The sequence below is a fragment of the Ochotona curzoniae genome, unplaced genomic scaffold, assembly GCF_017591425.1.
Source record: "Ochotona curzoniae isolate NIBS_2020 unplaced genomic scaffold, NIBS_Ocur_1.0 scaffold_2453, whole genome shotgun sequence".
NCBI classification, from domain to species: Eukaryota; Metazoa; Chordata; class Mammalia; order Lagomorpha; family Ochotonidae; genus Ochotona; species Ochotona curzoniae.
The window spans coordinates 17,295,041-17,304,886 of record NW_024467094.1 but is presented as its reverse complement, the minus strand read 5'-3'; positions in this window follow the sequence as shown (position 1 = coordinate 17,304,886).

The following is a 9,846-nucleotide window of genomic DNA, read 5'->3' as shown; positions in this document are numbered from 1 at the left end:
AGAGAAAGAGATCTTTCACACACAAGCTCACTCACTAAATGCTCACAAGTGCTGGGCCAAGCCAAAGCCAAGAGCCCAAAATCCAATCCAGGTCTCCCACATGAGTAGCAGGCCTCCAAATACTAGAGCCATCAACCTTTGTCCAAGCATGCTCTCTCAAGAAACTAGATTGGAAGTGGAGCAGCCAGGACCTGGACATGGAGTAGCTAGCACTCCAACATGGCTCCATCCTCTGGGCCACTGCATCCTCATCTGCCTGCTTTTTCTTCTGTCTTCTCCTATGTAATTTTATATTTCTGAGAATCATATATATCATGAAATGCAGTTTTTAAACTGTTTATGACTATTATTGTATAATATTCCTCTGCTTAAATATGATTTATTCATTCTACTATTTACTTTAATTTAGGTAGTTTCCAACCTTAGAGCTCTTTTAATAACAATGTTATGCTACAAACATTCTAATATTATATGTAAATACATGTATACAATTTATTTGTGTGTGATTTTCTGTCCAGTCCACTTTTAGGAGAGGTGTTACTGAGTCATAGGTTTTCTATCATGATATGTTCTGTTTTAATAGACTCAGCTATGTAGTTTTCCAGGGTGATTATATTCCTGCTAACAGTGTATGAGCATTCTGATTTCTTGCACTTTTGCCTGTACTTGTTCTGTTCTTTCTCTCTCTCTTTCTTTCTTTCAGCTATTATGATATGCAGAATACTGAGTTTTCAACTTCCACTTTCTTGATGACTCCTACTTTCTGTGTTGCCTTTTCACTCTTCTATGCCTTTCGATGACACTGCTCAAATTTTTAATATGATACTTTACTCTTTTCTTTTATGGTTCATATTTTGGTAACATGTTTAAGAAATGCTTGCTTTCCCAAAGTCATAAACACGTTTCTTAAACACTTTTAATGGTTTTATGTTTAGTTATAAAATATACAATAAAATATACAAGCCACCTGTAGTTTGTGTATTATTTGAACTAGACACCCACATACAATTTTCTTTATATAACCCAATATTTTTGTACATATATTTCTTTATATAATCCAATATAATTGGATACAAAATTGATCCATATCTATCCGTTGAAATGATTGCATCACAGACTCATCCTTCCTGAGGAAATACCATAAACCAGCAAGCATGAATGACTTAAATCTCCATTCAACTCTAAGGATGAATCTCCCAAACATAATATTGAATGGAAGATAAGCTAAGAAGGGGGTAAGTGATATGATTTTGCTGCCTTTTATGAATCAGGTCATCAGTAGCTGGCATTTTGTTATAGCAGGTTATACTGCTGCGTGTGATGCTAGAATTCCATAATGAAGCAACAGCTTAAGTCCTAGCTGCTCCACTTATGATCCAGCTCCCTGCTGATATGCCTGGGAAGGCAGGGTGTGAGGGTCCAAGTGTGAGGCCTCTACCATGTATGTGGAAGACTGAGGTAGCACTCCTGACTCCTGGATTTGGTCATGCCTAAACCTGGCTGCTTAGCCACTTGGGAAGTGAACCAACAACTGGAAGATCTACCCCTCACCCATATTGCTCTGTCTTTCAAGTAGGTAAATCAATTATTTTGCAAAAAAAAAAAAAAAACCCTAGAATTTTCACTGAGATTACTTTTGTCTGCTTTTAGTATCCCAAATTAATTTCATTTGTCAAGCATTTTCAAAATCTCCTTGAAAATGTTATTGGGATTTTAATAATATCACAATTTAATTTGTATAAAATAAATTCCTTTTTGGTTATTGCATTACCCTACTAGAGCATCAGTAACTTTTGGAGAAATTCTCTGTCATGTCATTCTTTTGGTTTTTTTGTAAAAATTATTTATCATCATCTCTCACCAAATAGCACTTAATATGTTTTTTCCTTTAATACAAATGTAAAATGCCCACAAAATGAGCTGGTCAAACAAATTTTTCAAGTATTCAAGCATGAAGTACTCCTTGACTCCTGACTATGTTCACTTATGCATTCACATGTTAATTAATTCATCTAAAAAACCCACTAACATAGTTTAGTATTGGAGAGATATCACTGTGTGTATGTGTGTGTCCTATGTTGTGACATTTGCTAAATATTTAGGTGTCTTCCTTTTCTCTAAGGAGGTTTCAGTCCAGTAAAAACAATGAATGCAAAACCAATGACCCACAAGGTTGTCTCTTGGGGTTAGAGCCTGACAGCTATAGGAGTGATAACTCTAGCTGAGAAACCATAGAAGCTGAGTAACCCTCGCAAAGCAGATGGTTGAGTTGGTCTTGATGCATAAATAGCAGCTCTCCAGGCAAGAAAGCCCAGGAAGAAAGAAGGGGAAAGCCACATTCTGGATAAGAAAATGTGTATGAAGATGTTAACTTCTCCTGTTTCAGAAGCATGAATAATAAAGTTAAGGAACAGGGGTGGAATGAAGTATGAAGTTGGGCATGTAGATTAAGGTTAAACTTTGAGTGCCTTCTTAATATATGATAGCAATCTTTTCTAATGTATATTCATGATTAGTATAAGAGAATGCTATAAGATTTGCATTTGAAAAATAATACTCTATGCTCTTAAATATTCCTCCAACCCTCACACTGAAATTTGCTGAACACTGTAGTGGTATTAATAGGTAAGATCTTTAAGGGCTGAGTAGGCTCCTTGGACCTTGCCCTCATGAATGGATTAGTGGTATTATCATGGGAGAGAATCCCTGATCTAATGTGTGCTTGCTTGCCCTTCTACCAGGCTATGATGTGGCATAAAGACCCATGACAGATGCTAGTATATGACTGCTATTTCCCAGCCTCTAGAACTGTAAGCCAAATAAGTGGCTGCTGCTTCTAAACCTCTATCTGTGGTGTCCTGTGACAGCAGAAGATTGCCTAAGACAGCCTGATAGTACTGGGGAGGGTGGAGTACTGTGCAGAGGCAGTAAGGACATTAACAACCTATTCCAGGTTAGAGACAATAAAAGCTGGAGAGAGAACTCTGGAAATGAGGATGGAGATTTAAGGGTAAACCAGAGGTGAAGTGGATGAGACTTGGTGATTGTGGACATCTGGGTGGAGATTTTGGGATGTCACTGTTCTAAGCTCCAAATTATTCACTCTGGGCCACTGGGTTGAATAGAGCCATTACTATGGAGTAGGCCAAGGTGAGGCTTTGATTGGCAGCTATCTGAAAAGGCACAGTAAAATGCTGCTGTATTTCTGTTCTCAGGATAACCACATTTTTACCATGCAATTTCATTTTACAGGATTTGTAGGTTCTTTTGTCCCCTATCCATCTGTTTATTTATGGCTGCTCTCCTGGGAAGAGAGAAGGCAAGTTATTTCAGCAATACAAACCCAAACTAAGAACATTCTCTGTTCCCAGCCTCCACCACTGTTGCTCTGACTTTAGATTATTTTGGCAGATTAGATTGGAAAGGAGTCTTAAATCATTTAGAACCAACTGTTGTTCATTTTGTACACAAGAAGGCCCAGCCCAAGAGACGAAAAATGGTTTGTTCATAAGTGAAATTGTGAACTCTCTCTGAAACAATGAGAAATAGCAGATTAGTGTGGTTAAAAGAAAGGAATCAGATTTAGGCAATGCTGTTTCCAGATGTGGATCTGGGGTGTACCATTTCATTTTGTTTCTGAGTACCAACTTACGTGACTATAAAATGGAGTTGTTGTGAGAATTAAAAGAACAAAATGACAAATTCATAGTGATGATGGAAAGAGGGAAGAAAGAAGGAAGTGAAGGAGGAGAGGGGGAGGGAAGAAGCATTGTGAGAACTTTCTGAAACACAGTGCATGTCAGTGATACTGAAGATGAAGATGCTATTGATACTGATGATGCAACTGAAGGAGTATGGGTTTTGCCCACAGAGCTTCTGGACTAAAATATCTATTAGTAGGTGGTTGACCTCGATGGACTTATCTAACTTCCATAACTATCAATTTCATCACAGGTAACAGAGCTAATCATCTCTATTTTGCATGATTTTGAGAACAGAATAAAATAATATGCATACTTCAGGCTAACACAGTGCCTGGCACAAAGATGATCAACTAAAATTTGCTCTCCATTCCTGAATCCATACCTTCCTACCCTTCTCTCTCCCGTTTACCTTCATCCTTTTCCAATAATAATATTATTTTTATTAACAGCGTGGGTTCATCGCAAAATTGACGGAGGCAGAGATTCTCTGGTCACCCCCATGCCTCCTGCACTGTCATCATCGGGCAGCAGAGTGGTACGTTCCAATATTGCAGATGAATTTCTATGCTGACTCATGATGATCACCTGAAGTCCATGGTTTACATTTGGGTTCAGAGTTGGTGTTGTTCCATCTGTGTGTTTGGACAAAGTAATGAGAGCACAAACCAGTTGTGATAGTACTGCATGGAATATATTCATGCCCCTAAAATCCTTTTTACTCTGCCTATTCTCCCTTTGTTTTCTCGTAATCCCTGGCAGCCACTGTTCTTTTCACTGCCTCTGTACTTCCTCTTTTCCAGAATGCCATTTAGTTGGTATCACACAAAATGTAGCCTTTTTATATCAATACATCTCATACACTAACATGCACTCATCCCTCCTCTCTTTGTATGGTTTTTCCTGTGTGCGGATGTCGTATTACTCAGCAATTAGGCAAAAAGTTTGACTTCTTTCCATTGTATTTCCTTTGCCCCATTGCCAAAAATCAGTCAGCTATATTTATGTGCATCTATTTCTGCACTCTCTATTCTGTTCCATGAATTTATTGGTTGCTTCTTCCTCCAGCACCACACTGTCTTCGCTACTGTAGCTTGATAGCAAGCACCAAAGTCAGATAGCATCAATTCTTCCATGTTGTTCACCTTTAGTTTTGTAAACCTTTTTAATTTCAATGTTACACTATCATTTTTATTTCAATGTGACATTAACATTTATCCATCTAATGTTACATTAGATGGAAATCTGGAAATACATGTTTTCCTCCTTGTTTTTGAAGTTCCTTCACTTCTCAGCTTCACATGAATTTGTTCCCTGTAGTGTTTTTCTGTCTCTTTGGTAGCTTGTGGGTGATTCCTCAAACTGACACTCCCCTCAGAGTTGAGTTTTTAACTTCAGGACAAGGACACGTACTTCAGGAAACTTCTCACACTATCAGGAATCTGAGGCATAAAGTGTGGTTTACTACCGGGTTCACTCATCTCCACCTGGGCCATACTGGGAGGATATATCCAACAATAAATTATTTGGAGATTTTTGTTAGCTATCTAATTTTAGAGACTAAACCAAGTTCTTGTCTTCTTGGTGTGCTTTGGTGGGGTATTCTAGCAATGAGAGTGTAGCAAGATCTTCTGAACCCTTCTATTGAACCAGCCTTCTTTCCTTCAAGTACTGAGGTTGGGGGAAAACAAACAACTACCTATTCGGGAACTTTTGTAAAAGCTGCAGATCTCCCAGGTCTAATATGAACAGACTAGCTTGATAACTAACTATGGTTGAACATGACTGAAAAATCAGGTCACAGATTGTCACATGAGGAGGGGGAAAAGGTCAGCAACAAAGAACAGGGGCGTCCTTTGTTGGCTGTGGACTAAGGGGCATCACAGAACTGGCAGCTGCCAGCCCCAGAGGCCCGCCTTTTCTGGAACTGCAATATACCATCTGTTTGCTTTTATGTCTTAATATCCCCAAATTCACTCCCTCCAAATGCTACAAAGCACATATTTATTGTTTCAATTAAAGTGAATAGGTTTGAAAATTTCAAAAGAGAAATTTGGATTTTTCCAAAGGTGCATGTATTCCCTACTCAGAGTGAAAAGCATATAACAGCAAGCATTGGAGGGACACAGCCCATTCCAGGTCCTCTGATTCAGACGTGAAAACATCACTGTAGTTGTCTCAGGGGATGGGGAGGACAGGGAGGGATGGGAATGGGGGACAAATTTATCTATGTCCTTTTTTCTTACAACAAAGAAAAGAGAAGAAGGAAAGAAGAAAAATCAAAGTCCTTTTTATTTATTTTGTTTTCAACTGGATTACATCACATTCAATATGCCACTCTAAGAACACTTGGATACAGCTGTAGATTTAGATAATTCTCTTCTCTTCTGACTTGTTTCATTACTGCAAAAAGTTCTGTGTGTGAGCTTAAATAATGTATGCTCTCAGTCAACAAAGAAAAGATCCATGGAACTATTGTGGGATAAAGTCAGAAGCATCTCTTTACCTAGTGTATTTCTGAGCCATTTCCTTCCTTCTCCACCTCTATGCCCTCCTGACCCCGTTTACTTATCAGTCCTACCTGAAAGGCTTGAAATAGAGTGCTAGAAAGCATTAGAGCATGGATACTGTGGGGGAGCTTGCATTTGAAATACTTACAATCATGATAACTGACTGTGATCTAGTCATCCTTCCCCTCTTTCTGCCTTGGTCTGCTCTATAAAATGGAGATGCCTGCAAAGGCTATGGAATGAAAATGAACACGATGTGTGAAAATGGACCTTTCCAACTGCACCATAGGAAAGAAGCAGGAAGATATATCCTGACCAGTTGTGGTCATGGGACATCACAGGACAGCAGCAGAGGGAGGGGTCACCTCTTGGTGAGCCTGACTTTACCTGATAGAGGAGTATTGAGCCTGGACACTTGCTGCTGGCTTTGCAGCCTCCAGGTTGATTTCTGAGGAAGAAATGGAAGCAAATGAATCTACAATCACAAGGCAAGTAGAGAACTTGGGTTTCTTGCCATGCTAACAAGCCAGGACCCTCGGCCACAATGGAAGCAGATGAATAGACCACAGTGAACACTAAGCTCCGTGCTTAAATTCAACTCAAAGTTGAGCAGTGGATTTGGGCACAGAGCTTAACAGCCTACATGAAATCGCCACATTCCACATTAGAGTGCCTGGACTTGAGCTCTGATTCAGCTTTTGATTTCAACTTTCTGCTAAGGTGCACTCTGGAAGGCAGCAACTGATGGCTTGAGTAATTGAGTCCTTACTATCCATTTGGGAGACCTGGCTGGTTGAGCTCCTGATTTCCAGTTTCAGCCTGGCCAAGTTTCTCTTACTGGATATTTAGAGAATAAACCAGTAGATGGGAGATCTCTATTTGCCTATTTGCCTGTCTTTGTCTCCTTCTCTGTCACTTTGCTTTTCAAAAAAAAAAAAAAAACACATTCAAAGTTGAATTGCAGAGAAGAAACATTTGTATATCCACACTTGTGTTTGTTTTGCTATGATGTAGAGGACATTGGTTGTTTTTCAACTGATCTAATTTCAATGAGGCCCCAATGCTTGCCCTTTAAACATACGAATTAGAAAATGAAGTGAAAAAAGAAATTATTTTAGACTCAAAAAATCCATTCTGGCTACTTTAAGGTCTGTGGGAGGAAGTTGGAAGCAATAACAAGTGAAGTTTGGGGGCTATTTGCTCATTTATACACTGTTTCAGATTCCCAATTACACACCTAATTAAGAGTCCGACAGTTGGGCCAACAGTTTAAATGTATGAGGAGGGAATTAGGGATTAACACACAGAGCAGGGAAAGGCATGTGCAGTCATCAGGCCAGTGATGGGATCCACACTGAGGCTAGAATTGAAGTCCTGAAAGGCAGTGAGCTGCCCAAGGACACAGGGAATGGCCAGTTCTTCTGATATCCAATTATCCCTTAACCTTTATCTTATGCCTGCTTTTTTCTGCTTTTTTTCCCATCTTGACTTTAATCTTGTCCCAAGCATTTTTAATGCTTCTGCTCTGTCTGGGCCTTTCTTCTAAATTTTGTAAAGAAATCCTTGATGGTAGTCTTCAGATCCTTCAAGCCTAAAGGCAGATTGAAGTGGAAAGGGGTAAAACCACTCCCCCATGCATGAGGTTTTTCTGACTTACTTGGGACCTGGTCCTCATTGCCCCTGCTCTTGGATCCATGGAAAAATGAAAGGATCAGGTACCCTGTAGACTTTTCTTTCCATGCCCTGTCTATCCATGCCCAATGGGTGCTTACTACAGACAAGTGTTTTTTTGTGTTTTTTGTTTTGTTTTGTTTTGTTTTGTTTTTTGTCATCACTAGCCAAATTCCAGTCCTATTCAGATTTCACTGGGGGCTTTGGAATTATTCTCCCACACAAAGGACTGAGGTGTAAGAGGTGACTTGTTCCACAGTTAGTGGGCCTGTGGTGGAAGCTGTGTGCCAGGCAGAGAATGCTAGAACCCTCAGGGCTATTCACAGAACCAGAGGAACCCTTGGCTTTGAATGTGAGAGATAATTGCAGAAATTGCTCAGGAGTTGCCAGTGAGGCTGCAGAATCAGCTATTCCCACTCTCACTTGCCATTGGTTGTGTTCTTGCCATTTCCATGGCAACCTGGAGGCCTTATGGGTCTCACTGAACCATTGCTTGGGAGATGTGGGAAGGCAGTCAGATGGGTTAAGTAAGTTCAGAGGCAGAGATGCGTAAACCTTCCCATTTTATCCACACTATAGATTTTAATAGTAACCCTACCTCTAAACTCAGATGTAGGAATATAAAGATCATTATTCATTTTATGACCTCAAGGTCCCAGAGGCCAATTTTGACTTATAAGGATGAAGAGATCTGCACTAGAAAAATTATCTGGTTCTGCTCCATTTGTGGCCTTCAGTATTCTCATTTTTGCCCATGTTCTACATCCTTAACTTCTTCCCTGGGTCTCCAGCAGGGGAAGAGCATAGAGCCAATAGCAAGGAAGAAGCTTTCTCTTCTCTTACTGGGACTGGACATCTTACAGGCAAGGGGAATACTGAAGCATGGAAGTTAAGAACAACTTTAGGGCTCAGGGACTTTGACCTTCAGTTTCTTCCTCAGTAAAATGGAGGTGATAGTGCTCTTTTCATAGGGATGTTGTGAGGGTCCTTATATGTGACACTTAAAATAGTGTCCATGATGTAGAGGGTCCTATCTAAGAGTAAGGTGTCTAGGTTATTGTCATATTTTGGTCATTTTTTCCAGCATAATTGTTAACAGGGTCCAATTCCCATTTCAAAAGTACCTAAGGGATGGATAACAGATGTAAAACCTCCTAGCAGGATGTCTGTATGCATTGGTACTCCATAAATGTTGATTCCTTGTCCCCTTCTATTATTAGTCTATAGGTTCCTTTTGGGGAGGGAGGAATGTTTGTTCCTTCTCCCACCTCCTGGGGTTTCACTGAATGAGCAACCAGAGGAAACTCACTAAGTGAGTGTAAGAAGAAGAGATTTTTCATGCATTATATACTTCCTTACAAATACACATATTAACTTCCTGCTTACTGCATCATGGCTGATCTCAGCTAACGATGAAGGCTTTGGGGACTTGATGATTTTTGAAAATTATATTCAAGGTTAAATTATGAGCCGAGTCAAGATTCTGTACTGCTGCAGGCAATTTCCTCATATTTCAAAAGTTATTCAACTGCATCTATTTTATTTATTCAAACTCTCTGAGCCCTGCTCCTTCCCCCTCTACTCTGTTCATCCTGAGTCTGGAACGTGCACCTCATGCAACCTTCTTGCTTCATTTTGCTGGAAAGGAAGCAAATGTACAGATTACAGTTTTGAGCCTGAAATATCTCAGGCCTTGTGCTTGCAAAAGGAATTAACCAGGAGGTGGGGGATATCTGTCCTTGGCACTAGTCCTTTGTTTACCTCCTAAGTTCTGCATGCATTCATCAACTTTGCATGAAGAATAGAGATGGAAGACTGGTTTTGAAATTGATCCTTCTCCCAGCCTATCAAAGACTAGATAATTCATGAACTCCATCCTTCCCTAAGACTCTATGGAGGACAGTCTTCTGGTGGGGTGGCAAAGTAGGATGGCAGCGAGCTATTTACAAATCATCTTTGGCTAT